Here is a 26313-nt window from a genome sequence, read left to right on the forward strand (position 1 = left end):
AGCCCTAATTCTGGCCTAGCTGAGTAAAATCCTTAAGAGAACACTTCACAGGCTATAAAACAATCCTATAATGTTTTATGATTCTAGGTCAAGTACATTTTAACATACATGTCTCACAAACTTTTTTTTGAGTAAGTCTGGACAAGAAGTCTGGTCTTGTGTAATGAAACAAGAGGGCCCTGAAGGCCCTGTATCACTCACCTGACCTACTGACCTAAAGATCATCAAGATTAACATTCTGACCAAGTTTCATTCAGATATTGTCATAAATGTGGTCTCTAAAGTGTTAACTAGCTTTTCCTTTGATTTGACCCAATGACCTAGTTTTTGACCCACATGACACAGATTCGAACTTGATCTAAAGATCATCAAGTTTAACATTCTGACTAAGTTTCATGAAGATACAGTCTTAAATGTGGCCTCTAGAGAGTTAACAAGCTTTTCCTTTGGTTTGACCTAGTGACCTAGTTTTTGACCCCACCAGACCCAGATTTGAACTTGACCTTAAGATCATCAAGATTAACATTCTGATCAAGTTTCATCAAGATATGGTCATAAATGTGGCCTCTACAGTGTTAACTAGCTTTTCCATGATTTGACCTGGTGACCTAGTTTTTTAACCTACATGACCCAGATCCAAACTAGACCTTAAGATCATAAAGATCAACATTCTGACCAAGTTTCATGAAGATACAGTCATAAATGTGGCCTCTACAGTGTTAACAAGCTTTTCTTTTGATTTGAACTGGTGACCTAGTTTTTGACCCCAGATGACCCAATATCGAACACATCAAAGATTTTACTAAGGGTTATATTCTAACCAAGTTTCATTAAGATTGGTCCAAAATTGTGACCTCTAGAGTGTTAACAAGCTTTTCCTTTGATTTGACCTGGTGACCTAGTTTTAACCCCAGATGACTCAATATCGAACTCACTTAAAATTTTACTGAGGGTAACATTCTGATCAAGTTTCATTAAGATTGGGCCAAAATTGTGACCTCTGGAGTGTCAACCAGCTTTTCCTTTGATTTGATCTGGTGACCTAGTTTCTGACCCAGGATGACCCAATATTGAACATGTCCAAGATTCTATTGAGAGTAACATTCTGACCAAGTTTCATTGAGATTGGGCCAAAATTGTGACCTCTAGAGTGTTAACAAGCTTTTCCTTTGATTTGACCTGGTGACCTAGTTTTTTACCCCAGATGACCCAATATCAAACTCGTCCGAGATTTTATTGAGAGTAACATTCTGACCAAGTTTCATTAACAGTGTTAACAGTCAAATTGTTGACGACAGACGGACGACGGACGGACACAGGGCGATCACAGGTGAGCTAAAAACTTAAAATACAAAATAAGTCAGGGGTCAAAACTCCTACAATACTGAATGAATCCGGACGAGAAACCCCAGGTGCACAACTGCACATGCTGACCAACATTCCTGTGAACTTTGGTGACTCTAGGTCGAATACTTCTGGAGCTATGCACGACACAACATTGAAATGACCAATTTTTTACTAAGTCAGAGGCCATAACTCCTACACAACTGAATAATTCCGGACGCGAAATCCCAGGTGCACAACTACACATGCTGACCAACATTCCTGTAAAGTTTTGTGACTTTAGATCAAATACTTTTGGAGCTAGGCTCGACACAACACTATAATGACCAATTTTTACAAATTCAGGGGCCATTACTCCTACAATACTGAATGAATCTGAACGTGAAATCCCAGGTGCACAACTACACACACTGACCAACATTCCTGTAAAGTTTTGTGACTCTGGGTCAAATACTTTTTGAGCTAGACGCGACACAACATTTTCAGAAGGACGGACGGACAAAAGCAAGTCTATAATATTATGCCCCCACCACTCATTGGGGGGGTGGGGGGTGGTGGCCACAAAAATCCAAAATGGCGGTCAAAATGGAAAAACCCTGTATATTGCATTGAACACTCTGAATGTGCAGACTTTTTTGACGGAATATGGGTATTTCTAATAATTAAAATGTTTTCAACACTTTAAACGTTTCTTCAGTAATTTAATAACAAAATGATGGATAAAATGGATATTCTTATTTAAAAGCACAACAATTCGAACATAAATTTGCTATAAATGCTTGTAGTAATTTATCAATTGTCATTTCCATGTTTCTGCGCGAAAGATTGGCATGTTTAAATTTGTTAATATTTCATATTCTCCGTCAGAATGACTAGAATCATTCACTGCATTACTGAGTATTTCATCTACATCCTTCGCCGTTCTTTTTTGACAGCTATAGTTTTAATGGCAGTTACATGATATTGTGCAAGTGAGGTAACAGAAAGACAGCGGGATGTTGCACATGATTATTCTGATCCAGAAAGGATGAACAAAGCTGGGTTAGGGCATTTTTCCAGGATTATTGTCGGAACAAGTCTCTTCAGAGATGGATCCTTGCTCCATCTAAAAATGATAGCATCAAAATTTGAAGGGCCTGGGTCGAAACCATTCTATCATACGCATGTCTGTAATGTGTGCTCAGTCTTAACATTTTCCTTAAACGTTTCCAATGTAGGTGGCAACGGTTGTTGTTTGGACACCTTTTGAGCAGTTTTGTTTCCCATTTTTCATGTCCAATTATCATTTCTGATATCAGACAGCCTAACACCTCTCATTTCATAGCAGGCAGAAAAACTGATATCCAAAGACCTTGTTCATGTCCATTCTACACCTCCAAGTTTGTTTAGAATACATCCTCGTTTCACCCGTTTGACAGCCTTTGCATATCCAGTGTCACATGGTTTAGTAACAGTATCGCATCTAGACAGGGTATGAGCTGCTAAGAGCTGGAATGTAATAACTGAATGTTTTCCACTACGCGGGGAAAGCCGGGCTGGTTATTATATGGGCATATTGACATCATATTATGAAGTAGTGTCCTGTTTTCCATTCCATGCTGTCCCTCCGATTTTGGAAATCCTGTCTTACACAGGCAGTCATATAGGATCCTTATAGTCTTACATGTTGCTACAATATCCACTATTGTCTGCTGAACACAGTTTCCTGCATCAGTAGAGAGCATGAAAAATCCTTTAAAATTTATTTATTTATTTTGTTGGGTTTAACATCGCACCGACACAATTATAGGTCATATGACGACTTTCCAGCTTTGATGATGGGGAAGACCCCAGATGCCCCTCCATGCATTATTTCATCACAAGCAGGTTTTGGGTAGAACCAACGACCATCCGTAAGCCATCCTTACAAGAACAAGAGGGCCATGAAGGCCCTGTATTGCTCACCTGACCTACTGACCTAAAGATCATCAAGATTAACATTCTGACCAAGTTTCATTAAGATATGGTCATAAATGTGGCTTCTAAAGTGTAAACTAGCTTTTCCTTTGATTTGACCTGGTGACCTAGTTTTTGACCAGACATGACCCAGATTCAAACAGGACCTTGAGATCATCAAGATTACCATTCTGACCAAGTTTCATAAAGATATAGTCATAAATGTGGCCTCTACACTGTTAACAAGCTTTTCCTTTGATATGACCTGGTAGTCTAATCTTTCATCCCACCTGACCAAGATCTAAACATGACCTATAGATCATCAAGATTAACATTCTGCCCAAGTTTCATCAAGATATGGTCATAAATGTGGCCTCTACAGTGTAAACTTGCTTTCCTTTGATTTGACCTGGTGACCTAGTTTTTGATCCTACATAACCCAGATTCAATCTGGACCTTGAGATCATCAAGATTACCATTCTGACCAAGTTTCATGAAAATACAGTCTTAAATGTGGCCTCTACAATGTTAACAAGCTTTTCCTTTGATCTGACCCGATGACCTAGTTTTTGACTCGACATGACCCAGGTTTGAATTTAACCTACAGATCATCAACATTAACATTCTAAGTTTCATGAAGATACAGTCTTAAATGTGGCCTTGTGTTAACAAGCTTTTCCTTCGATTGACCTAGTGACCTAGTTTTTGACCTCACCTGACCCAGATTTGAATTAAACCTATAAAGCCTCAAGATTAATATTCTGACCAAGTTTCATTAAGATATGGTCATAAATGAGGCCTCTACAGTGTAAACAAGTTTTTCCTTTGATTTGACCTGGTGACCTAGTTTTTGAGCCTACATGACCCACATTCAAAGTGGACCTTGAGATCATCAAGATTAACATTCTGACCAAGTTTCATGAAGATACAGTCATAAATGTGGCCTCTACAGTGTTAACAAGCTTTTCCTTTAATTTGACCTGGTGACCTAGTTTTTGAACCAAGATGACCCAATATCAAATTTGTCCAAGACTTTATTGAGGGTAACATTCTGACCAAGTTTTCATTAAGATTGGACCAAAATTGTGACCTCTAGAGTGTTAACAAGCTTTTCCTTTGATTTGACCTTGTAACCTAATTTTTCACCCCAGATGACCCAATGTCAAACTCATCCAAGATTTTATTGAAGGTTACATTCTGACCAAGCTTTATTAAGACTGGGCCAAAATTGTGACCTCTAGAGTGTTAACAAGCTTTTCCCTTGATCTGACCTGGTGACCCAGATGACCCAATATCGAACTCGTCCAAGATTTTATTGAGGGTAACATTCTGACGAAGTTTCATCAAGATTGGCTCAAAATTGTGACCTCTAGAGTGTTAACAGTCAAATTGTTGACGCCAACACCGACAACGACAGACAACAGACACAGGGTGATCATAAAAGCTCACCTTTGAGCACTTCGTCCTCAGGTGAGCTAAAAATTCAACGCCCATAGTGAGGCTCAAACACACATCAATGAGGGACAAAGAGCTTAACCACTCGGCCACGGAGGCCCCTTTAGTGTATAAAAGTTACCCAACAAATCTGGATATGGCATCACATGTCACTGTCAAAAATTCTGGTCACACACCAACTGGTGTGAAATTATGACATCAACTCTCCTACTTGCTAGTCCTTAAATCTACTCTATCAATGACAACTTTCATTTAAATCTTTAAGGAGCCTGTGTTTGTCACCTTGTGACTGAAGCCTGCAGGTAGCCTCATGACCTTGTCTATCAGATGAACCTTGTTAATCGTAAACTAAATACCATGACACATCACAGACATATTATACAGTCCTGAATAAACACAGGCCACGGGGAGTAGAATATACTGATTGAAGGAACTAGTGCTACAGTGGATGATAGCTACATGTAAGGTACAAAAAATATTCAACTATTATGCCCTGTGTATTAGCTGCTCATGCTCTGTCTGTCTAAATACGATTATGCTTCCATGCTAAGTGGCATTGGAAAGACAGCTGTTGCCAATCTGGACAAAAGTGGATATGTTGATGCAAATATGAACAAGATTTTTGAAGAAGCTGTTATATTGCAGCCTGTTAGGGTAAAAAAAGAGCTGAAAGTAAATCAGGTACGACATTTTGGGTATCAAAAATGGGAAAGAAAACCATTCCAAAAATGCACAGACTATAACCATTCTCACCTATATCAGACTCTTTCTATGAGAATGTCAAAGGAGCACACATACAGGCACGTATATGGAGGAGTGCTTTGGACCCAGATCCTTCAACTTTTGATGCCACCAGGTTTTTTATGGAGCAATGGTCCAAACTCGAAGAGGCTTGTGCTGACGACAATCCCAGAAGACAACACACTCCCCCACTTTTCTGTTGTGATTGTGCATTAGAATAATCATTTAAATTATCCCCGCGGTATTGTTTTGTAGCTCTCATTGCCTGCACAATATTCTGTACCTGCCAGATGGACGAAGGCTATTGGTGAAATATTCAATGATGCAGATGATTATTCTAGTGATTATGTCAGTGACTTCGAAATTTGAAGTGCTCAATTTCAGTCCTCCATTAGCTTTTTTGAAAGTCAAACTGGATATAACATATTTGAATAATAGTGTTCTAATACCAAGACAGTGTAAAGGTAAGTTTATTTAATACAGTAACATTGAGATGACATTCATCCATATATGGCAAGATGTATTGAAATATTTTTATATTTGTCTATTATCAGTCATTTAATCTGATCCGATATTGTGTGATACTTGAAACCTGACTGGTGCCGCCTATGCAAGTGTAGATTGTTCTATAACTCACCTTATACAAAATTCACAGCGCGCATTTATAAAAATTAAATGTTCCTAAAAACGGAGCTTTTCAAAATCTTTTACTAAAACACTATAAATTGAAAATATTAATCACCAACCACCTCGATCGGTACTGGAGAGTCACCTAAATTATATTGGACAGGCTGAAGCTTTATGTTTTCTTGTTTAACACCACTATGCTAGCGTTTTACATTATGTCAACGTCACCTACTTTGGCGTGTTGCAACATAAAAATTAACTAGAAACTGCTTTTGTAACAAGAGGACCATGATGGTCCTGAATCGCTCACCTCTTCCCACATGACCCAGTTTTGAGTATGACGTCGTTTTTTCTATTATATGACATAGTGACCAAGTTTTTGAGCTCATGTGACCCAGTTTTGAACTTGACTTAGATATTATCAAGATAAAAATTCTGACCAATTTTCATGAAGATCCATTGAAAAATATGGTCTCTAGAGAGGTCACAAGGTTTTTCTATTATTTGACCTATTGACCTAGTTTTCGAAGGTACGTGACCCTGTTTTGAACTTTACCTAGATATCATCAAGGTGAATATTCTCACTAATTTCCATGAAGATCTCATGAAAAATATGGCCTCTAGAGAGGTCACAAGGTTTTTCTATTTTTATACCTACTGGCCTAGTTTTTGACCGCACGTGACCCAGTTTCGAAACTGACCTAGATATCATCAAGGTGAACATTCAGATCAATTTTCATGAAGATCCATTGAAAAATATGGCCTCTAGAGAGGTCAAAAGATTTTAATAATTTTAGACCTACTGACCTAGTTTTTGACCGCAGTTGACCCAGTTTCAAACTTGACCTAGATATTATCAAGATGAACATTCAGACCAACTTTCATACAGATCCCATGAAAAGTTTGGCCTCTAGAGATGTCACAAGGTTTTTTTATTATTTGACCTGACCTAGTTTTTTACGGCACGTGACCCAGTTTCAAACTTGACCTACATATTATCAAGGTGAACATTCTGACCAATTTTCATGAAGATCCATTCAAGGGTATGGCCTCTAGAGAGGTCACAACGTTTTTTCATTATTTTACCTACTGACCTTCTTTTTGAAGGCACGTGACCCACTTTCGAACTTGACCTAGATATCATCAAGATGAACATTCTGACCAATTTTTATGGAGATCCATTCACAAGTATGGCCTCTAGAGAGGTCACAAGGTTTTTCTATTTTAAGACCTACTGACCAAGTTTTTGACTGCACATGACCCTGTTTCAAACTTGACCTAGACATCATCAAGATGAACATTCAGACCAACTTTCATACAGATCCCATGAAAAATATGGCCTTTAGAGAGGTCACAAGGTTTTTCTATTATTTGACCTACTGACCTAGTTTTTGATGGCACGTGACCTATTTTCGAACTTGACCTAGATATCATCAAGATGAACATTCAGACCAACTTTCATACAGATCCCATGAAAAATATGGCCTCTAGAGGTCACAAGGTTTTTCTATTATTTGACCTACTGACCTAGTTTTTAATGGCACGTGACCCACTTTCGAACTTGACCTAGATATCATCAAGGTGAACATTCTGACCAATTTTCATGAAGATCTCATGAAATATATGGCCTCTAGAGAGGTCACAAGGTTTTTCTATTTTTAGACCTACTGACCTAGTTTTTGACCGCACGTGACCAAGTTTCGAACTTGACCTAGATATCATCAAGACGAACATTCAGACCAACTTTCATACAGATCCCATGAAAAATAATGCCTTTAGAGATGTCACAAGGTTTTTCTATTATTTGACCTACTGACCTAGTTTTTGATGGCACATGATCCAGTTTCGAACTCGACCTAGATATCATCAAGGTGAACGTTCTGACCAATTTTCATGAAGATCTTCTGAAATATATGGCCTCTAGAGAGGTCACAAGGTTTTCTATTTTTAGACCTACTGACCTAGTTTTTGAAGGCACGTGACCCAGTTTCGAACTTGACCTAGATATCATCAAGATGAACATTCTGACCGACTTTCATAAAGATCCCACAAAAAATGTGACCTCTAGAGTGGTCACAAGCAAAAGTTTACGGACGTACGCACGCACGCTTGGACGAACGCATGGACGACGGACGCTGTGTGATCACAAAAGCTCACCTTGTCACTATGTGACAGGTGAGCTAAAAAAGCACATGTCTCCCCAAATGCAAAGTCCTATAGGCAAGAAGTCAATAGGGGTCAGGAGCGAAAGTCAAAGAGACACTGATGGTTGGCTGCAATAGGGATCATCTACTTGGCATGTCCAATCATCCCGCTAAATTTCAACACTATTGGCCTAGTGGTTCTCAAGTCACTTTTCAGGCTCCTGTGACCTTGACCTTTGATCAAGTGACCTCAAAATAAATAGGGGTCATCTACTCTGCATGTCCAATCATCCTATTAAGTTTCAACATTCTGGGTCAAGTGGTTCTCAAGTTATTGATCGGAAATTGTTTTCCATGTTCAGGCTCCTGTGACCTTGACCTTTAACAGAGTGACCTCAAAATCGATAGGGGTCATCTACTCTGCATGTTCAATCATCCTATGAAGTTTCAACATTCTGGATCAAGAGGTTCTGAAATTATTGATCGGAAATGGTTTTCAATGTTCAGGCCCCTGTGACCTTGACCTTTGACGGAGTGACCCCAAAAACAATAGGGGTCATCTACTCTTCATGACCAATCATCCTATGAAGTTTCAACATTCTGGGTCAAGTGGTACTCAAGTTATTGATCGGAAATGGTTTTCCATGTTCAGGCCCCTGTGACCTTGACCTTTGACGCAGTGACCCCAAAAGCAATAGGGGTCATCTACTCTACATGACCAATCATCCTATTAAGTTTCAACATTCTGGGTCAAGTGGTACTCAAGTTATTGATCGTAAATGGTTTTCAATGTTCAGGCCCCTGTGACCTTGACCTTTGACAGAGTGACCCCAAAAACAATAGGGGTCACCTACTCCAGCAGCCCTACAACCCTATGAAGTTTGAAGGTTCTAGGTCAAATGGTTCTCCAGTTATTGCTCGGAAATGAAGTGTGATGTACAGATGGATGGGCGGATGGATGGACAGGGCAAAAACAATAGGTCTCCCCCAGAGGGGGGGGGGGGGGGGAGGGGGGAGACATAATTAACCCTTTTTACCAATTGACAAACTGGTCATTTTTTTATGTTTTAACAATGTATAGACGAAAAGATATTTGCCATTCCTATACAGCGACGGCAACCAATATCCGAATAAAACTTATCCGAATATGAGCTTCATGAACAGTAGTCAAGCTTTGTTTAGAACAGACAAATTTCCACCATTATACCTTTATTATGCATCTGCATTAAGATTATCTTCTTGAATCAAATTTTACAAATGCAAAGATGGGGCGTTTTAAAATCCTTGAGTGTATTCTTACAGTTATTCATTGATAAAGCAAACTGGTCACAAATCATACCATCCCATGGGATATTCTTGTATATGTTTTGTGTTCAATAAGAACATTTATTTTATCCACCGCTTTGTTATAAAATTACTGAAGAAAAATTAAAAGTGTTTTAAACATTTCTAACTATCAAAGGTACTCATTTACAGTAGGAAAACCTGCACATTCAGTGTGTCTAATGCAAAGTATAGGGATTTTCCGTTGTGGCGGCCATTCTGACAGCCATTTTGGATTTTGTTCATATGATTTTCTTCCTTTTTCATATAAATTTAGTGTTTATCTAGTTACCTCTAGCAACAAAATTAATATATACATTAACTAGAATGTGTCTGTAGGACACAGGGTGTGCCCCCCACAGGTACATTAGTCACAAATAAGGGGCAATAATTCAAATGTTTGCAGTCTTAATGGGGTATAGCCTCAACAAACATTTTATGAAAAGGGTTCATTATTCTAGGCCCTATACTTTTTGAGCTATGAGCATCACAAACAAAAAATCCACTATTCTGGCTATTTCAAGGGCCGTAACTCTGTAATAAGAGTAAGATTCTCAAGAAGAATGCCAAGTGTGTAAGGCCACATCATGATAAAGACTCCTGCAAGGTTTCCTGAACTTACATCTAATACTTTTTGAGCTAGGCACATAATTAGGTGAAAAAGTGCATTTTTTTACTATTTCAGGGGCCATAACTTTAAAAATAGGGGTGGAACCTGCCAAAAAATTAGAGGTGTGCAAGTTTATATCATGATAAAGACTTATGCAATTTTTCAACCATTTATATTAAATACTTTTTGAGCTAGGCGCGTCACAAGGTGAAAATGTGCATTTTTGACTATTTCAGGGGCCATAACTCTAAAAATAGGGGGCATAGCCAGACGAAAAATAGGAGGTACGCAAGTTCATATCTTGATATAGACTCATGCAAGGTTTCATCAATTTATATGAAATACTTTTTTAGCTAGGGGTGTCACAAGGTGAAAATGTGCATTTTTGACTATTTCAGGGGCCATAACTCTAAAAATAGGGGGCAGACCCAAAGAAAAACAGGAAGTGCGCAAGTTCTTATCATGATTAATACACATGCAAGGTTTCATGAATCTATATCAAATACTTTTTCAGCTAGGCGCGTCACACGGTGAAAATGTGCATTTTTGACTATTTCAGGGGCAATAACTCTAAAAATAGGGGGCAGACCCAAAGAAAAACAGGAAGTGCGCAAGTTCTTATCATGATTAATACACATGCAAGGTTTCATCAATTTATATGAAATACTTTTTGAGCTAGGCGTGTCACAAGGTGAAAATGTGCATTTTTGACTATTTCAGGGGCCATAACTCTGAAAATAGGGGGCGGACCCAAATGAAAAATAGGAGGTGCGCAAGTTCATATCATGATTAATAAACATGCAAGGTTTCATGAATCTATATCAAATAGTTTTTGAGCTAGGCGTGTCACAAGGTGAAAATATGCATTTTTGACTATTTCAGGGGCCATAACTCTAAAAATAGTGGGCGGAGCCAGATGAAAAATAGGAGGTGCGCAAGTTCATATCATGATAAAGACTCATGCAAGGTTTCATCAATTTATATGAAATACTTTTTGAGCTAGGAGTGTCACAAGGTGAAAATGTGCATTTTTGACTATTTCAGGGGCCATAACTCTAAAAATAGGGGGCGGAGCCAGACGAAAAATAGGAGGTGCGCAAGTTCATATCATGATAAAGACTCATGCAAGGTTTCATGAATTTATATCAAATACTTTTTGAGCTAGGAGTGTCACGAACTTCGGACGGACGGACGGACGCACGCACGGACAGACGGACGGACGCACGGACAAGACCAAATCTATATGCCCCCACCACTCATGGGGGGGCACAATAATCCTGTCCAAATCCTCCATAATTTAGAGATAAGTCAATTATGCATTTTTGGTGGCCATCTTGGATATTTCAAAATGCTTAATGATGACAAAATTGCATCATGCAGTTTCTATGAAGGTACATGTTGTAGATCCTTTTTATGCAAAAATATTTTGTGCGTACTGCAATTTGCGGTTAAGTAGCTAATTGGCATTTGGCATACTGACTAGTCCTTCTTTAAGTCAATGCAGTTATCAACTTCTTGCGCTGAGGTGTGATGTGATTCTAATTGTTTATGATTATATAAGTGATACTGCAATAAACGGTATTAATTACAATTTACAGTGAACATGATATCGCAAACAAATGTTACCTGTCAGGGGTCGTCATTGACCACTGTGTATCAGTTCACACCTTTATGTTGTATAATCTGGGTAATTAATAAAAAATATGACAGTTTGGTGACGTTTAAACAGCCACGTTAAAATGGACGTGTTTGTACAGCAGTCTTTCCAGCGTTTTTTCTTTTATATTTCTATTTATTTTCACCTCTACAGTGTTAACTAGCTATTACTTTGATTTGACCTGGTGACCTTATTTTTGACCCCACCTGACCCAGATTTGAACTTGACCTAAAAATCACCAAGATTAACATTCTGACCAAGTTTCATTCAGATATAGTCATAAATGTGGCCTCTAGAGTGTTAACTAGCTTTTCCTTTCATTTGACCTGGTGACTTAGGTTCTGACCCACACATCACCTAGATTCAGTCTTGACCTGATGATCATCAAGAATAACATTCTGAATATGATTCATGAAGATACTGTAACAAATGTGGCCTCTAGAGTGTTTACAAGCTATTCCTTTGATTTGACCTTGTGACCTAATTCTTTATCCCAGATGACCCAATATCAAACTGGAACAAGATTTAATTAAAGATAACATTCTGACCAAGTTTCATTAAGATTGGGCAAAAATTGTGACCTCTGGAGTGCTAACAGTCAAATTGTTGACGACAGATAACGACGGACGACAACAGCGGACACAGGGCAATCACATAAGCTCACTTTGAAAACTTTGTGCTCAGGTGAGCTAATAAGAGAGCTTTGGTCAATCAGTGGGATTACATTTCAAGGAATGCTGCAACCATGATTACCACAGAAATTAGTCCCCACTAGTATCAATGATTTTATAGTAATTACGTGTGAAAAAATTTCTGCTTAAGTCACAAACTATCATAAATCATTAAAGCAACTTCGACCAAATCACTCAAATTCAACATTGTACTGACTGCAGTATCTCACTATGACAGTTCTACTTCAGACTGCAATGGCTTCTTATGACCTTATGGGACTTGAAGGTTCTGGGTCAAATGGTTCTCAAGTTATTGACTGGAAATGGATTTCCATGTTCTGTCCACTGCGACCTTGACCCTTAATAGAATGACCCCAAAAACAATAGGGGTCATCTACTACGTAAGTCCTGTCTCCTTATGAAGTTTCAATATTCTGGGTCAAGTGGTTCTCAAGTTATTGACTGAAAAGAGTTTTCTATGTTTATCACCCTGTGACCTCGACCTTTGATAGAGTGATCCCAAAATCAATAGGGGTCATCTACTCTGCATGTCCAATCATCCTATGAAGTTTCAACATTCTGGGCCAAGTGGTTCTAAAGTTACTGACTGGAAATGTTTTCCATGATGTGAAAACTTTAGTGGTGTTAGTATTCTCATCATTTCGGTCTATAAAAACAAGTTTTCAAATCTATGTACTGATCCTGCATTGAACATTATGGTCAAACACATTTTGTTTAAGTTTGGTGAAAATCGGATGAGAAATGTTTGACTTAAGAGTGCGGACAAGCTTTGTGACAGACAGACACACAGACAGACTGGAGTAAATCAATATGTCTCCCACACCACTGTGTGGTGGGTGACATAATTAGTGCCCAACAAATATTAATGATTTCACAGTACTCAATGCAGTCAAACAAGACAGAACAAAATTTCCCAAACAGAAAAGCTGTAGTCATTTTCACACTGGACACAACTGATTCTGTAGTCTGATCACAATCTGTACTGTTTGCCATTCAGTCAGTATCTTTTTGGTAAGCACCCTTTTAACAGTTTTAAAATGGTATTGTTTAAATTGAAAGATAGAAATTCAGCAGGGTAAAGGTTAACTTACCAGTATAGTTAGAAGGAAGCACAATAACTCTAAGGCTGTACATATGCTGTTGAAATCTGGCTGCTGACTTTCTACAGTTTATCAAACCAAGCCATACATCCTGTCTCAAGGCCATTTTCAACAGTGCCACACATCTCGACAGCACCTCTCCCGGCGAGCCTGCTACCTCACTCACCTGAATAGATATTACTGCTTAAAAGCTACACGAGTTATCTTCAATATTAAATCAGAAATTAAATATTAAATATAATGCATATCATACTTGAGAGCAATTTCCCTATCAGCAGTATTTCATTGTTGGATTACTTTGTTGGGTTTTACGCCACATCAATAAAAGTTTGTCATAAGGTGGCAATTCAGAATTTGATGGTGGAGGAAAAGGTATCAGTCCATCCATCATTACAGGCACAGGTGAGCACCTGGGTAGATCCACTGGATGGCTTCCACAAATGAAAAATTCTTCACCCCAAGCAGTGTATTGAACTAGAGGGACAAATAATCAGTGGCCTTAACCACTTGAACATGGGGGCCCCATACAATATTTGATATTCTATATCTAAATAATCTTGTAATCTTGTGCAGTACAAATGAAGTTCTAAATTATTTGTGATATAATTCGAATAAGAAAAAATGCAACGAATAATAGGGCCATGATGGCCCTGTATCGCTCACCTGAGTTGCTTGCTTGAACAGTTAAAATTTCTACTAAATAATTACAGGTAGGCAATAAGTATATTTGTTTGTGTTTTGTTTTGTTATTTTCCCCCGGGATGGGGCCAGTTTTAACCCAAGGGGATATTTGAGCAATCTTGGTAAAGGACTACTACACAATGCTACATACCAAATATCAAAGCTCTAGGCCATGTGGTTTTGTACAAGATTTTCAAAGTTTTCCCTCTATAAGTCTATATAAACCATGTGACCCCCAAGGACCCATATCTGACCCTAGGGAAGTTGAACAATCTTGGTAGAGGACCATTAGATGATGCTACATACAAAATATCAAAGCCCTAGGCCTTGTGGTTTAGGACAAGAAGATTTTCAAAGTTTTTCCCTGTACAAGTCAATATAAACCATTGACCCCTATAGCTTTTAATTCTTCCCGCTGCCCTGCTCACATATCCATCATCAAGGTTTAGCAGTATATCACAAAACAACAGATTTTTTTAGCGAATGAACAGCATCTTGACACACAACTTATCTGTCCAATACATGTTTACTGTTCTGTCCCACGGAGTTGGATACTTAAAATATTCTAAATGAGTTGTCCCCCTTTAAATAAGAATGCCATTTGTAAAGAAATAAATGTAAACAATTGTCAAAACGATGTTTTACCTAGTTATATAAAGTTTAAACACTCGCACGATGTTGCAAATGCATCAAAACGAAGACATGTAACAGCTTTTTAAAAATGGTGCTGGACTGTTCAGAAGTGTGGCCCCTTCATGTAGTCCCTTTCCAGAATTCAAAACATATATGAATAAATTGACAATGGTTTTGTACAATAATATAAATGTTTTATATGCTGTTATATTTTCATGAAAAACCATGCTTTCTTTCTATGATTTGATAACATTTGAACTTTTTTTCTCCAAAACATGGACCTATACCTTAACCTCTTACCTATGTGTCATCTGTATCCATGGCCTCTATGTCTGCCGCAACTTGACTTTTCCTTGCATGATCTCTCCTTGACCTCTCCCTCTTTATCTATAGCCTGAAGGGCTTGTAGAATCTTCAACAGCTGTGGTTTATTCCAATCTTCTCTTTCTCGTTCTGTGCCTAAGCCAGTCATGAAGAGCAAAGGACTGAAAAAGAATTGTTTCAATCTCAGTAAAAAAAGGTCTGCTAGTTGCAAGAAAAATGAGTAGATTGAAATGATGGACTGAGCAGACAAATGAACTTTGGTATACAGGCATCTAGGTTCTTAATTTTGATATACAAATGTAAATGATGATTTGTTATCATTAGATAAAGTTCACATTATCCCTTAGCTCAGAATTTGAACAGTCTTTGTAGAGGCCCACTAGACGATGCTATATACCAAATATCAAAGCCCTAGGCTTTGTGGTTTTGGATAAGAAGATTTTCAAAGATTTTCCCTATATAAGTCTATATAAACCATGTGACCCCCAGGGTGGGGCCATATTTGACACTAGGGAGATAATTTGAATAATCTTGGTAGCGGACCACTAGATGCTGTTACATACTAAATATCAAAGCCCTAGGACCTGTTGTTTTGGACAAGAAGATTTTCAAAGATTTTCCTTTATAAGTCTATGTAAACCAGATGACCCCAAGGGCGGGACCATATCTGACTTGATCTAAAATCTTGGTAGGGCCATACCAAATTGATTAATAGTTCTTCGGAAAATTTTCAAAAAAAATAGGAGCGGGCGAGCAAAATTTTTATTTTATTTTTTTTTTCTCAATTTTGATTTTTTCAGAGGCGGGTAGATTTTACATGGAGCAAGCGGGCGTTTTTTATTTTTTTTCCCAGCTTGAACCCTTGAGGAGGCGGTTATGATTATATATAAAGTTAACATTTCTTTAGAAATAACACAGAAATCAAACATTTACAGTGTGGGTAACACAGTACATAGCTTTTCTATATGTTTTAAAGACTACATGAATGATTTTGCAAATAAATTCATGCCAAAACTCACTGAATCACTTTATTTTTTTATTTTGTAATTTTAATTACTAAGGAATAGGTGTCTTATTTTTAATTTAGATTTTTCTACATTAATCTGAAGACATGCCTATTTAATGGCACAGGATGAGGAATATTTAAGACAAAACAGGCACATGATTGTGTGGAATAACATTTCTTCTGAAACACAGTTAGATGGCTTTGACACATGAACAAATTTGTGCCCCTAGTGGAACTCCAACCCATAGAGGTGAGGGGAAGTAATAAACCACTTGACCAGTGAGACCAAACGGAGTTGGGCATACAGATGCTTCGACATTGCTCGAATCCCTTTGGAATAATTTCTTAACAGATCATGATCAGGCTAGCTTAAGCTTTTGTGGTAGAGATTCATTTCAGGCAAAAATAATAACAGACGGACAAAGAATGATCCCAATATGGCCACCCTTAAAAGTGTTGTTTGTTGTGCTTTGACTGAACTAGAAATTTAGAGTTGGGGAAGTCTGTTTTTTTCAGTTTCTTTCGTTCAATCAATTTACAGCCAATTTTAAATATATCCTGGCGTCATGTGTACAAACAGGCAAAACTGGGGTTACAAATTATTTTCATATCAACACTACTTATTTGAAAAGCTAAACAATTTTTAAATTGACTAAATGCGTTTTGATAGAATATCTGACTGCTGTACTAAAGAAGTTACGTTCAAAAAGATTTGGGCCGAGACAATGTGGTAGGTCGGTCAGGATCTGTGAACAAATATTTTTTTAAGATAGTAGTTGGCCTCAGCTTTGGGCTCTAGATCTAACATGCTGAATTAAACAACTGATAACAAATGGTTTGAAAACTTTATATATGAACAATATTTTCAAATATTTTTAACTGCATCCCCGTGCACGTCTTACAAGTCGGGCTTCGTTCTTTTCACTGTATTGAACAAAAGTAGAATGTGCCTATTTCATTACCTACCGGCACATCGAAGGCCATGTGTGGCACTAGCACAGACACTCCAGATTTAAAACAAATGATGAACAACACCATAATTCCTGACTTTTTGAGTTTGGATCATAAGCTACATGTATCACGGACGCATGAAATCCGATCAATATCACTTTGACGCATTAAAACAGCGATAAAACCTGTTTTGCCGTTATTATTCCGGACCGCGTAATCGAAAAAAAAAAAAAAAATTTCGGAGATTTTTATGTACGTGCGGGCGGGTAATTTTTATTTTTTTTTCTCGGAAATGAAATTATTGATGCGGTAGTTCCGACGAACGACATATCAATTTGGCATGGCCTAATATATCACGAACTATGTTACCTGGCAGGCTACCTTGAGGTAATATATCATAAACTATGTTACCTGGCAGGCTACTTTCAGGTAATATATATCACGAACTATGTTACCTGGCAGGCTACCTTCAGGTAATATATCACGAGCTATGTTACCTGGCAGGCTACTTTCAGGTAATATATATCACGAACTATGTTACCTGGCAGGCTACCTTCAGGTAATATATATCACGAGCTATGTTACCTGGCAGCCTGCCTTCAGGTAATATATACCACAAACTATGTTACCTGGCAGGCTACCTTCAGGTAATATATATCACGAACTATGTTACCTGGCAGGCTACCTTCAGGTAATATATCACGAACTATGTTACCTGGCAGGCTACCTTCAGGTAATATATCATAAACTATGTTACCTGGCAGGTTACCTTCAGCAGGAAATTCACAACCCCATTACAGTACTGTTTCACTATAGGTTTACCACTCTCTGTCCACTTAATGGCTGGACCTGGGATTCCTACGGCACCAGAAGAGTATCTAGCCTTTTTCACCTCGCCTGGTGGGTCAACTGAGCTAGCCCTTTTCATAGACCCTGGAGTGGCATCACCTGATCCCTGTAACACATTCAAGAAAAATTTAATACCTGGTGTAAAAAACACTAATAGTACAGATATAGTTTTACATATTAAACAAGAGGGTCATGATGACCCTGGATTGCTCACCTGAGTAATATGAGCTACATGTTTCAAATATCAAACTGATGCTAAAATATTAAGAAAGTAAGTTAGTGGGTCACATTCATGGTCACTGAAAATCAGTTTTAACATCGGTGTGATAAATTGTACATGTCATCCAAATTTAAAGGCTCTATCTTAAAACAAGAGGGCCAAGGTGGCCCTAGGTCGCTCACCTGTGTAACATACCATAACAGTGGAAACATGTTTTACCATGTGATTTCAGTGAGACAAATATTCTGACCAATTTTCATTAAGATTGGACCAAAAAAATCTGGCCTCTTGAGTGTAAACAAATGTTTTCTTTGATTTGACCTAGTTACCTATTTTATCCCCCACATCACCCATGAACTTGTCCAAAATTTCATGAAAACAAACATTCCGACAAAGTTTCAGGAAGATTGATAAACAAGAGGACCATGATGGTCCTGAATCGCTCACCTCTTCCCACATGACCCAGTTTTGAGTATGACATCGTTTTTTCTATTATTTGACATAGTGACCTAGTTTTTGAGCTCATGTGACCCAGTTTTGAACTTGACCTAGATATTATCAAGATAAAAATTCAGACCAATTTTCAAGAAGATCCATTGAAAAATATGGTCTCTAGAGAGGTCACAAGGTTTTACTATTATTTGACCTATTGACCTAGTTTTCGAAGGTACGTGACCCTGTTATGAATTTTACCTAGATATCATCAAGGTGAACATTCTCACTAATTTTCATGAAGATCTCATGAAAAATATGGCCTCTAGAGAGGTCACAAGGTTTTTCTATTTTTATACCTACTGGCCTAGTTTTTGACCGCACGTGACCCAGTTTCGAAACTGACCTAGATATCATCAAGGTGAACATTCAGATCAATTTTCATGAAGATCCATTGAAAAATATGGCCTCTAGAGAGGTCAAAAGATTTTAATAATTTTAGACATACTGACCTAGTTTTTGACCACAGTTGACCCAGTTTCAAACTTGACCTAGGTATCATCAAGATGAACATTCAGACCAACTTTCATACAGATCCCATGAAAAGTATGGCCTCTAGAGAGGTCACAAGGTTTTTTTATTATTTGACCTACTGACCTAGTTTTTTAAGGCACATGACCCAGTTTCAAACTTCACCTAGATATCATCAAGGTGAACATTCTGACCAATTTTTATGGAGATACATTCACAAGTATGGCCTCTAGAGAGGTCACAAGGTTTTTCTATTTTTAGACCTACTGACCTAGTTTTTGACCGCACATGACCCTGTTTCAAACTTGACCTAGATATCATCAAGATAAACATTCAGACCAACTTTCATACAGATTCCATGAAAAATATGGCCTTTAGAGAGGTCACAAGGTTTTTCTATTATCTGACCTACTGACCTAGTTTTTGATGGCACGTGACCCACTTTCGAAAGTGACCTAGATATCATCAAGATGAACATTCAGACCAACTTTCATACAGATCCCATGAAAAATATGGCCTCTAGAGAGGTCACAAGGTGTTTCTATTATTTGACCTACTGACCTAGTTTTTGACCGCACGTAACCCAGTTTCCAACTTGACCTAGATATCATCAAGGTGAACATTCTGACCAATTTTCATGAAGATCTCATGAAATATATGGCCTCTAGAGAGGTCACAAGGTTTTTTATATTTTTAGACCTACTGACCTAGTTTTTGACCGCACGTGACCCACTTTCGAATTTGACCTAGATATTATCAAGATGAACATTCAGATCAACTTTCACACAGATCCCATGAAAAATGTGGCCTTTAGAGAGGTCACAAGGTTTTTCTATTATTTGATCTACTGACCTAGTTTTTGACGGCACGTGACCCAGTTTCAAACTTGACCTAGATATCATCAAGATGAACGTTCTGACCAATTTTCATGAAGATCTTGTGAAATATATGGCCTCTAGAGAGGTCACAAGGTTTTTCTATTTTTAGACCTACTGACCTAGTTTTTGAAGGCACGTGACCCAGTTTCGAACTTGACCTAGATATCATCAAGATGAACATTCTGACCAACTTTCATAAAGATCCCATGAAAAATGTGACCTCTAGAGTGGTCACAAGCAAAAGTTTACGGACGGACGGACGCACGCACGCACGCACGGACGACGGACACCGCGCGATCACAAAAGCTCACCTTGTCACTTTGTGACAGGTGAGCTAAAAAGTGGCGAGTGTTTACAAGCTTTTCCTATGATTTGACCTAGTGACCTAGTTTCTGACCCAACATGACCCAGTTTTGAAAATTGTCCAAGAATTCATGAGAACAAACATTCTGACCAAATTTTACGAAGATAGAATAAAAAATTGTGCTCCCTAGGATGTAAACAAGCTTATTCTTTGATTTGACCTGGCGACCTAGTTTTTGACCCCACATGACCCAGATAAAAATTCCTATGATATTCCATGCAGACAAACATTCTGACCAAGTTTCATGCACATCAAATGAACAAGAGTGTTAGCAAGCTTTTCCTTTGATTTGACTGGGTGACCTTTTTTTTTGACCCCATATGACCAAGTTTCAAACTTGGCCTAAGAATCATCAAGATAAAACATTCTGACCAAATTGCATGAAGATAGGATCATAAATGTGGCCCGAAGAATGTTAACAAGCTTTTCCTTTGATTTGACCTTATGACCTACTTTCTGACCCCATATGACCCAGTTTCAAACCTGGCCTAGATATCATGAAGATCATACATGTGATATGTCCCGGATTGTCCCGGAAATTACATACTCGTCCCGGTGTCCCAGACAGTCTTGAAATGTCCCGGAAAAATAATAATACAGGAACAAATAAAAATAATTCCTAAAAAACTTGTTTTTTGTCTATAAGTTGAATTTTACACATTAAACAGTCTACGGTGTCACATTGTTTATTCCTAATCAGTTTCATGCCCTCGAGCGGGACACGTGTTGATTAAGCCTGCTTTGATCATGCGAAGATCTTTTGATGACACTGATTAAGTTACAGTCACTTATTATGATGACCCTGATTAAGAACTGACAGGATTATGCAATCAATAACTGTTTTATGATACTTAAATTAGGAACAATAGTCGTAAATCCCGTTGTTTTTAGCACGTTGGCGGTAAAGCTACATGTAGCCTTTATGGAAGAGATTGTTGAAAACAGTCAATTAAACGATAATTATTTTAAAAGGTTGTAATCATTTAAGATCTAGATCGATTGTCACACATATTCTAAATTAAAATGTTGAATGCCTTTGCCGACAGACCCATGGAAATTGACCCGACCCCAAATATTTTATATTGTCGATTTTATCTACAAGATTTATTTTATTCCTTTAAGGATTCAATTTAATCATTAGATAAATGTTTAAGCTTTAGAATGATACCAAATTAGCTAGAATCTAAATCACGATGACCAGGTTGATTCTTCGTATATAATAAGTCTCCGAATTCTGTTCACTTCGGGAATGCAATAAATTCACGTGCCGAACTATAGATGTGTTTTACCCGTACTGTACATGTATTTACCTCCCTTAGAAAGCTAGACGACATTTGCAGCAAATTAATACAAGCGAATTAACAATGTTTGTCTCAGGAAACTACATGTAACATTATGATATTTATGCATGAAACAAACGAATACCAATGTCACGGTGTATGTCCCGGACAAAAGGTAAAAATCCTGGAAATTTTAACTCAGAATCCCGGAAACGTTCTGAAAAATTATGGCATGTATGATGAAGATAAACATTTTGACCAAGTTTCAAGAAGATAGAATCATAAATGTGACTTCTAGGTTGTTAACAAACTTTTCCTTTGATCTGATCTGATGACCTAGTTTTCGACCAGACATGACCCAGTTTGAATCCAGGCCTAGAGATTATCATGATAATCATTCTGTGCAAGTTTGTATAAAATCAAAGCATAAATGAAACCTCTATATGTCCGAAAGGGCCAAAACAGAAAATTTTGCCGCATTCAGGGGCAGTAACTCTAGAACACATAATGGAATCTTGCCAGTTTTCGTAAGGAACAGAGATCTTATTGTGACTTAAGTTGTGTGTAAGTATGATTAAAGGGTAAGTAAAACCTGACAGTAAGTTGATTTTATATGAAAGCCGTCCTCAAGCCTTTCATAACGCTGGAAGAATTTTTAAAATCGGACCACTATTGAAAAAGATATGGCAGTTTGAATTTTAAGAAAATGGCTGATCATGGAGGCAGCCATTTTGGTGTGTTTATGACGTCATTTACACACCGCTGAATTCTTTATTTAGCATATAACCTTTTAAATAGATTATTTTTCAAGTTTTTTGAGTGTAAGGTGTAAAGCATGGTAATTTCTTCCATTAAAGCTGAAAAAAGCAGAGAAATTATTCTACAGAAATAAGTATATACAGTTCAAATGTGTATTTTAGATATATAATAAATCCGCTATTTGTTTTTTGTTGCCATGGAAACAAAATGGCCACCAATTTGACCAAATATTTAAATGCTCATAACTTTCTCATTTTTACTCCAATTTTGAAAATTCTTTCACTTCGTTAAATGATTTAAGAAATCCCAGCAGACGAAATTAAAATAAGAACAACGTTGCCTTTCCCTTTAAAATCAAACATAAAATGACACTTCTAACGTGTTCACAAGGTAAAAATTATCAAATTTTGGCTCTTTCAGGGGTCAATCAGGGGCCGTAACTCCAGAACCTATGAATGGATCTGATAGATTCATCATGGAATCCAAGATTTATTTTGTTGAAGATATTTTGCAAGTTTGTATTAAATCGAACCGTAAATGAAGTCTCTATATGACTGCAAAATGCAAAATAGCAAATTTTGGACCTTTAAGGGGCCATAACTCTGAAACTCATGACGGGTCTGGCCAGTTTTTGAAGGAACTGAGATACTACGCCAATACAAGTTTTGTGCAAGTCTGATGATAGCTGATTGCAAAATGTTGTCTCTATCATGTTCACAAGCCAAAAATAGCCAATTTTGGCACTTAAAGGGACCATAACTCTGTAACCCATGATGGTATCTTGCCAGTTTTCAAAAGGAACCAAAATATTATACCAATACAAATTTTGTGCAAGTCTGATTAATGTTGATCACAAAATGTGGTCTCGATCATGTTCACAACCCAAAAATGGTAAATTCTGGTCCTTTAAGGGGACATAACTCTGGAACCCATGATGGGATCTGGCCAGTTTTTGAAAGGAACCAAAATATTATGCCCATACAAGTTGTGTTTCAGTGTTTAGAAGACTGCATCCTTAATCTTTCTACAACTGAAATGAAATCACCAGCTATTACTCTGAACAACAGAATTAATTTGAAAGAAATTTAAAGAAACCATTAGGTCCATCCAGTCAAAAGATAGGAAACATCAAATATGCAGTAAGTTTTAACCCCTATATAGTAATATAGCTTAAGAAAGGAAATAGGCCAAACGGCAAAAAAATTCCTATTGACCTTTGATCTCAAAGTGTGACCTTGACATTTAAGCTAGGGTTCTGGGAGTTGTGCAAGACATGTCGTCTCATCATGGTGAACATTTATGCAAAGTAATATTGAAATCCCTTCATGAATGGCAGAGTTATGGGCCGGACAGGAAAAAACTCTATTGACATTTGACCTCCAAAACTGACCTTGAGCTAGGGGTTCGAGTTGTAGCCCATGACATCTCATCTCATCATGGGGAACATTTGTGTCAAGTAATACTAAAATCCCTTCATGAATGGCAGAGCTATGGACCGTACAGGAAAATCCCAGTTGACCTTTGACCCCCAATTGTGACCTTGACCTTTGAGTCTAGTGTCAGGGATTTGCGCATGACATGTTGACTCATCATTAGAAACATGAATGACAGAGTTATGGAACGGACACGAAACAGACCCTGTTCATGCCATCTTTACATTTGACTGCAAAGTGTGACCATGACTTTTGAGCTAGGGGTCTAAAAGTTGTGCATGACACATCGTCTGATTACTTGTGCCAAGTAATATTAAAATCCCTTCATCGATGTCAGAGTTGTGGAATGGACAGTAAAAAAGCCCTGTTGACCTCAGATTGTGACACTGACCTTTAAGCCAAGGCTCCCAGATTTGCCCACGACACATCGACTCATCATTGGAAACGTTTGTGCCAAGGGATATTAAAATCCCTCTATGAATAACAGAGTTATGGACTGGACACAAAACAGATCCTGTTCATGCCATGTTAAAATTTGACTGCAAAGTGTGACCTTGACATAAGGATGACAGGGTTATGAACCAGACACAAAATTGTGTATGGATGAACACACAAACGGACAGAAAAGCGCATTCTGATAGTCCCCAAAACTGATTTTCATCCAGTAGGGGACTAACAAGTGACCTCAGGGCAGGACCTCTTTTCACACCAGGGTCATATTTGAATGATCTTGTTACAGAACCACAGGCAATGCTACATACCAATCAACTTTAAGACAAGAAGATTTAAAGTTTTTTCCTACATAAGTCCATGTAAAACTTTTGAACCCCTGGGTGGGGCCTTTTTTCATCTCAGGGGCATACTTTGTATAATCTTGCTACAAGACCTCTATGCAATGCAAAATACCAAATATCAAAAGCCTAGGTTTTGCAGTTTCCGACAAGAAGATTTTTGAAGTTTTTACCTATATAATTTCTATGTAAAACTTGGGATCCCAGGGGCATAATTTAAACAGTCTTCATAGAGGACCATTAGATGATGTCATATGCCAAATATCAAAGCTCTAAGCCTTGCCGTTTTGGACAAGAAGATTTTTAAAGTTTTTCCTTTTGGTTGTGATGGCAACAAGAGTTTTGTGAGGAATTAAATTCCTTGAATAATTTTTAAAGAAGATCAGCCAAGGAATATCCCTGTAAAGTTTCATCAAAATTGGCTTGGTGGTTTAGGAGGAGATGTTGTTTAAATGGAAGTCAGAGGGTGAGCGATCACAATAGCTCACCGGGAGCACTTGTGCTCAGTGAGCTAAAAAGGGGAGAATGCTAAAATCGCCTACAGAGCAAAATCAACAGGAACACTTTATATAAACAGGAACTATGTTAAATGGCTAGGAACAATATGTTAATAAACATAAACACTTACATCAGCTGGATCACTGTTCTCCTTAATTCTCTGTATTTTACCACTTGATTATCACCTCTGCCAAATCTACCACCAGCTTACAATGTTCTATTGTTGCCTGAAATAACAACAAATTCCTATGTATTTTTCAGTTCTTACTACTACAGAATCATCCTGACAAGAAATGTCATCATCACATGTTAGGTTAAATGCTTGTTTTAGCAGTATTACATCTGTAACTTAACCTAGCCAGAACTCTTCATCAATAATACCCCCATTCTACATATACAAATGACAACTTCTACACAAGAATCAAAAGAGAATGTCTTCAGATAGCCTATCTTCATGAAGAACATTTGCCTGAGAAATAAACCTTTGAGCCCCTGATTCTATTGCACCAACTTCATACAAACAGCTATATTATTATGGCAACATTCTGCCTTACAAGTGAAGAGTCAGTCCAATGCATTATGACTTCTCGGCAAAATTCAACCAGCATCCCACAGAATCAGACTGCTTGTTCATTCTAACAAGAGCACAGCCTTGCGGGTGCTGAGCTCATCTGATTTTTTTTGTATAATAGAAAAATTATCTTACCCATGATTTTCTAAGTCCAAAGAGGGCCATAATTCTTGCAAAAAGCAGGATGGAGTTATGTCCCTTGATGTACATGGTCAGCTTATGATGGTGAACAAGTGTTACAAGTTTTAAAGAAATAGCTTTGATAGTTTATGAGAAAAGCTGACATAAACATAAAACTTAACCAAGAAATCTGATTTTCTAAGTCCAAAAGGGGCCATAATTCTTGCAAAAAGCAAGATGGAGTTATGTTTCTTGCTGTACAGGGTCAGCTATTGATTGTGAACAAGTGTTCCAAGTTTCAAAGCAATACCTTTGATAGTTTAGGAGAAAAGCTGACCTAAACATAAAACTTAAGGTGGAATAG

At 37.7% G+C, this 26313-nt stretch overlaps 1 pseudogene; it reads right to left on the reverse strand.

Annotated features, from left to right (window-relative positions):
• Positions 1–26313, reverse strand: part of LOC123556266 (transformation/transcription domain-associated protein-like) — a 140709-nt pseudogene that overhangs the window by 112755 nt on the left and 1641 nt on the right.

Source organism: Mercenaria mercenaria, chromosome 5 (assembly GCF_021730395.1).
Source record: "Mercenaria mercenaria strain notata chromosome 5, MADL_Memer_1, whole genome shotgun sequence".
Lineage (NCBI taxonomy): Eukaryota > Metazoa > Mollusca > Bivalvia > Venerida > Veneridae > Mercenaria > Mercenaria mercenaria.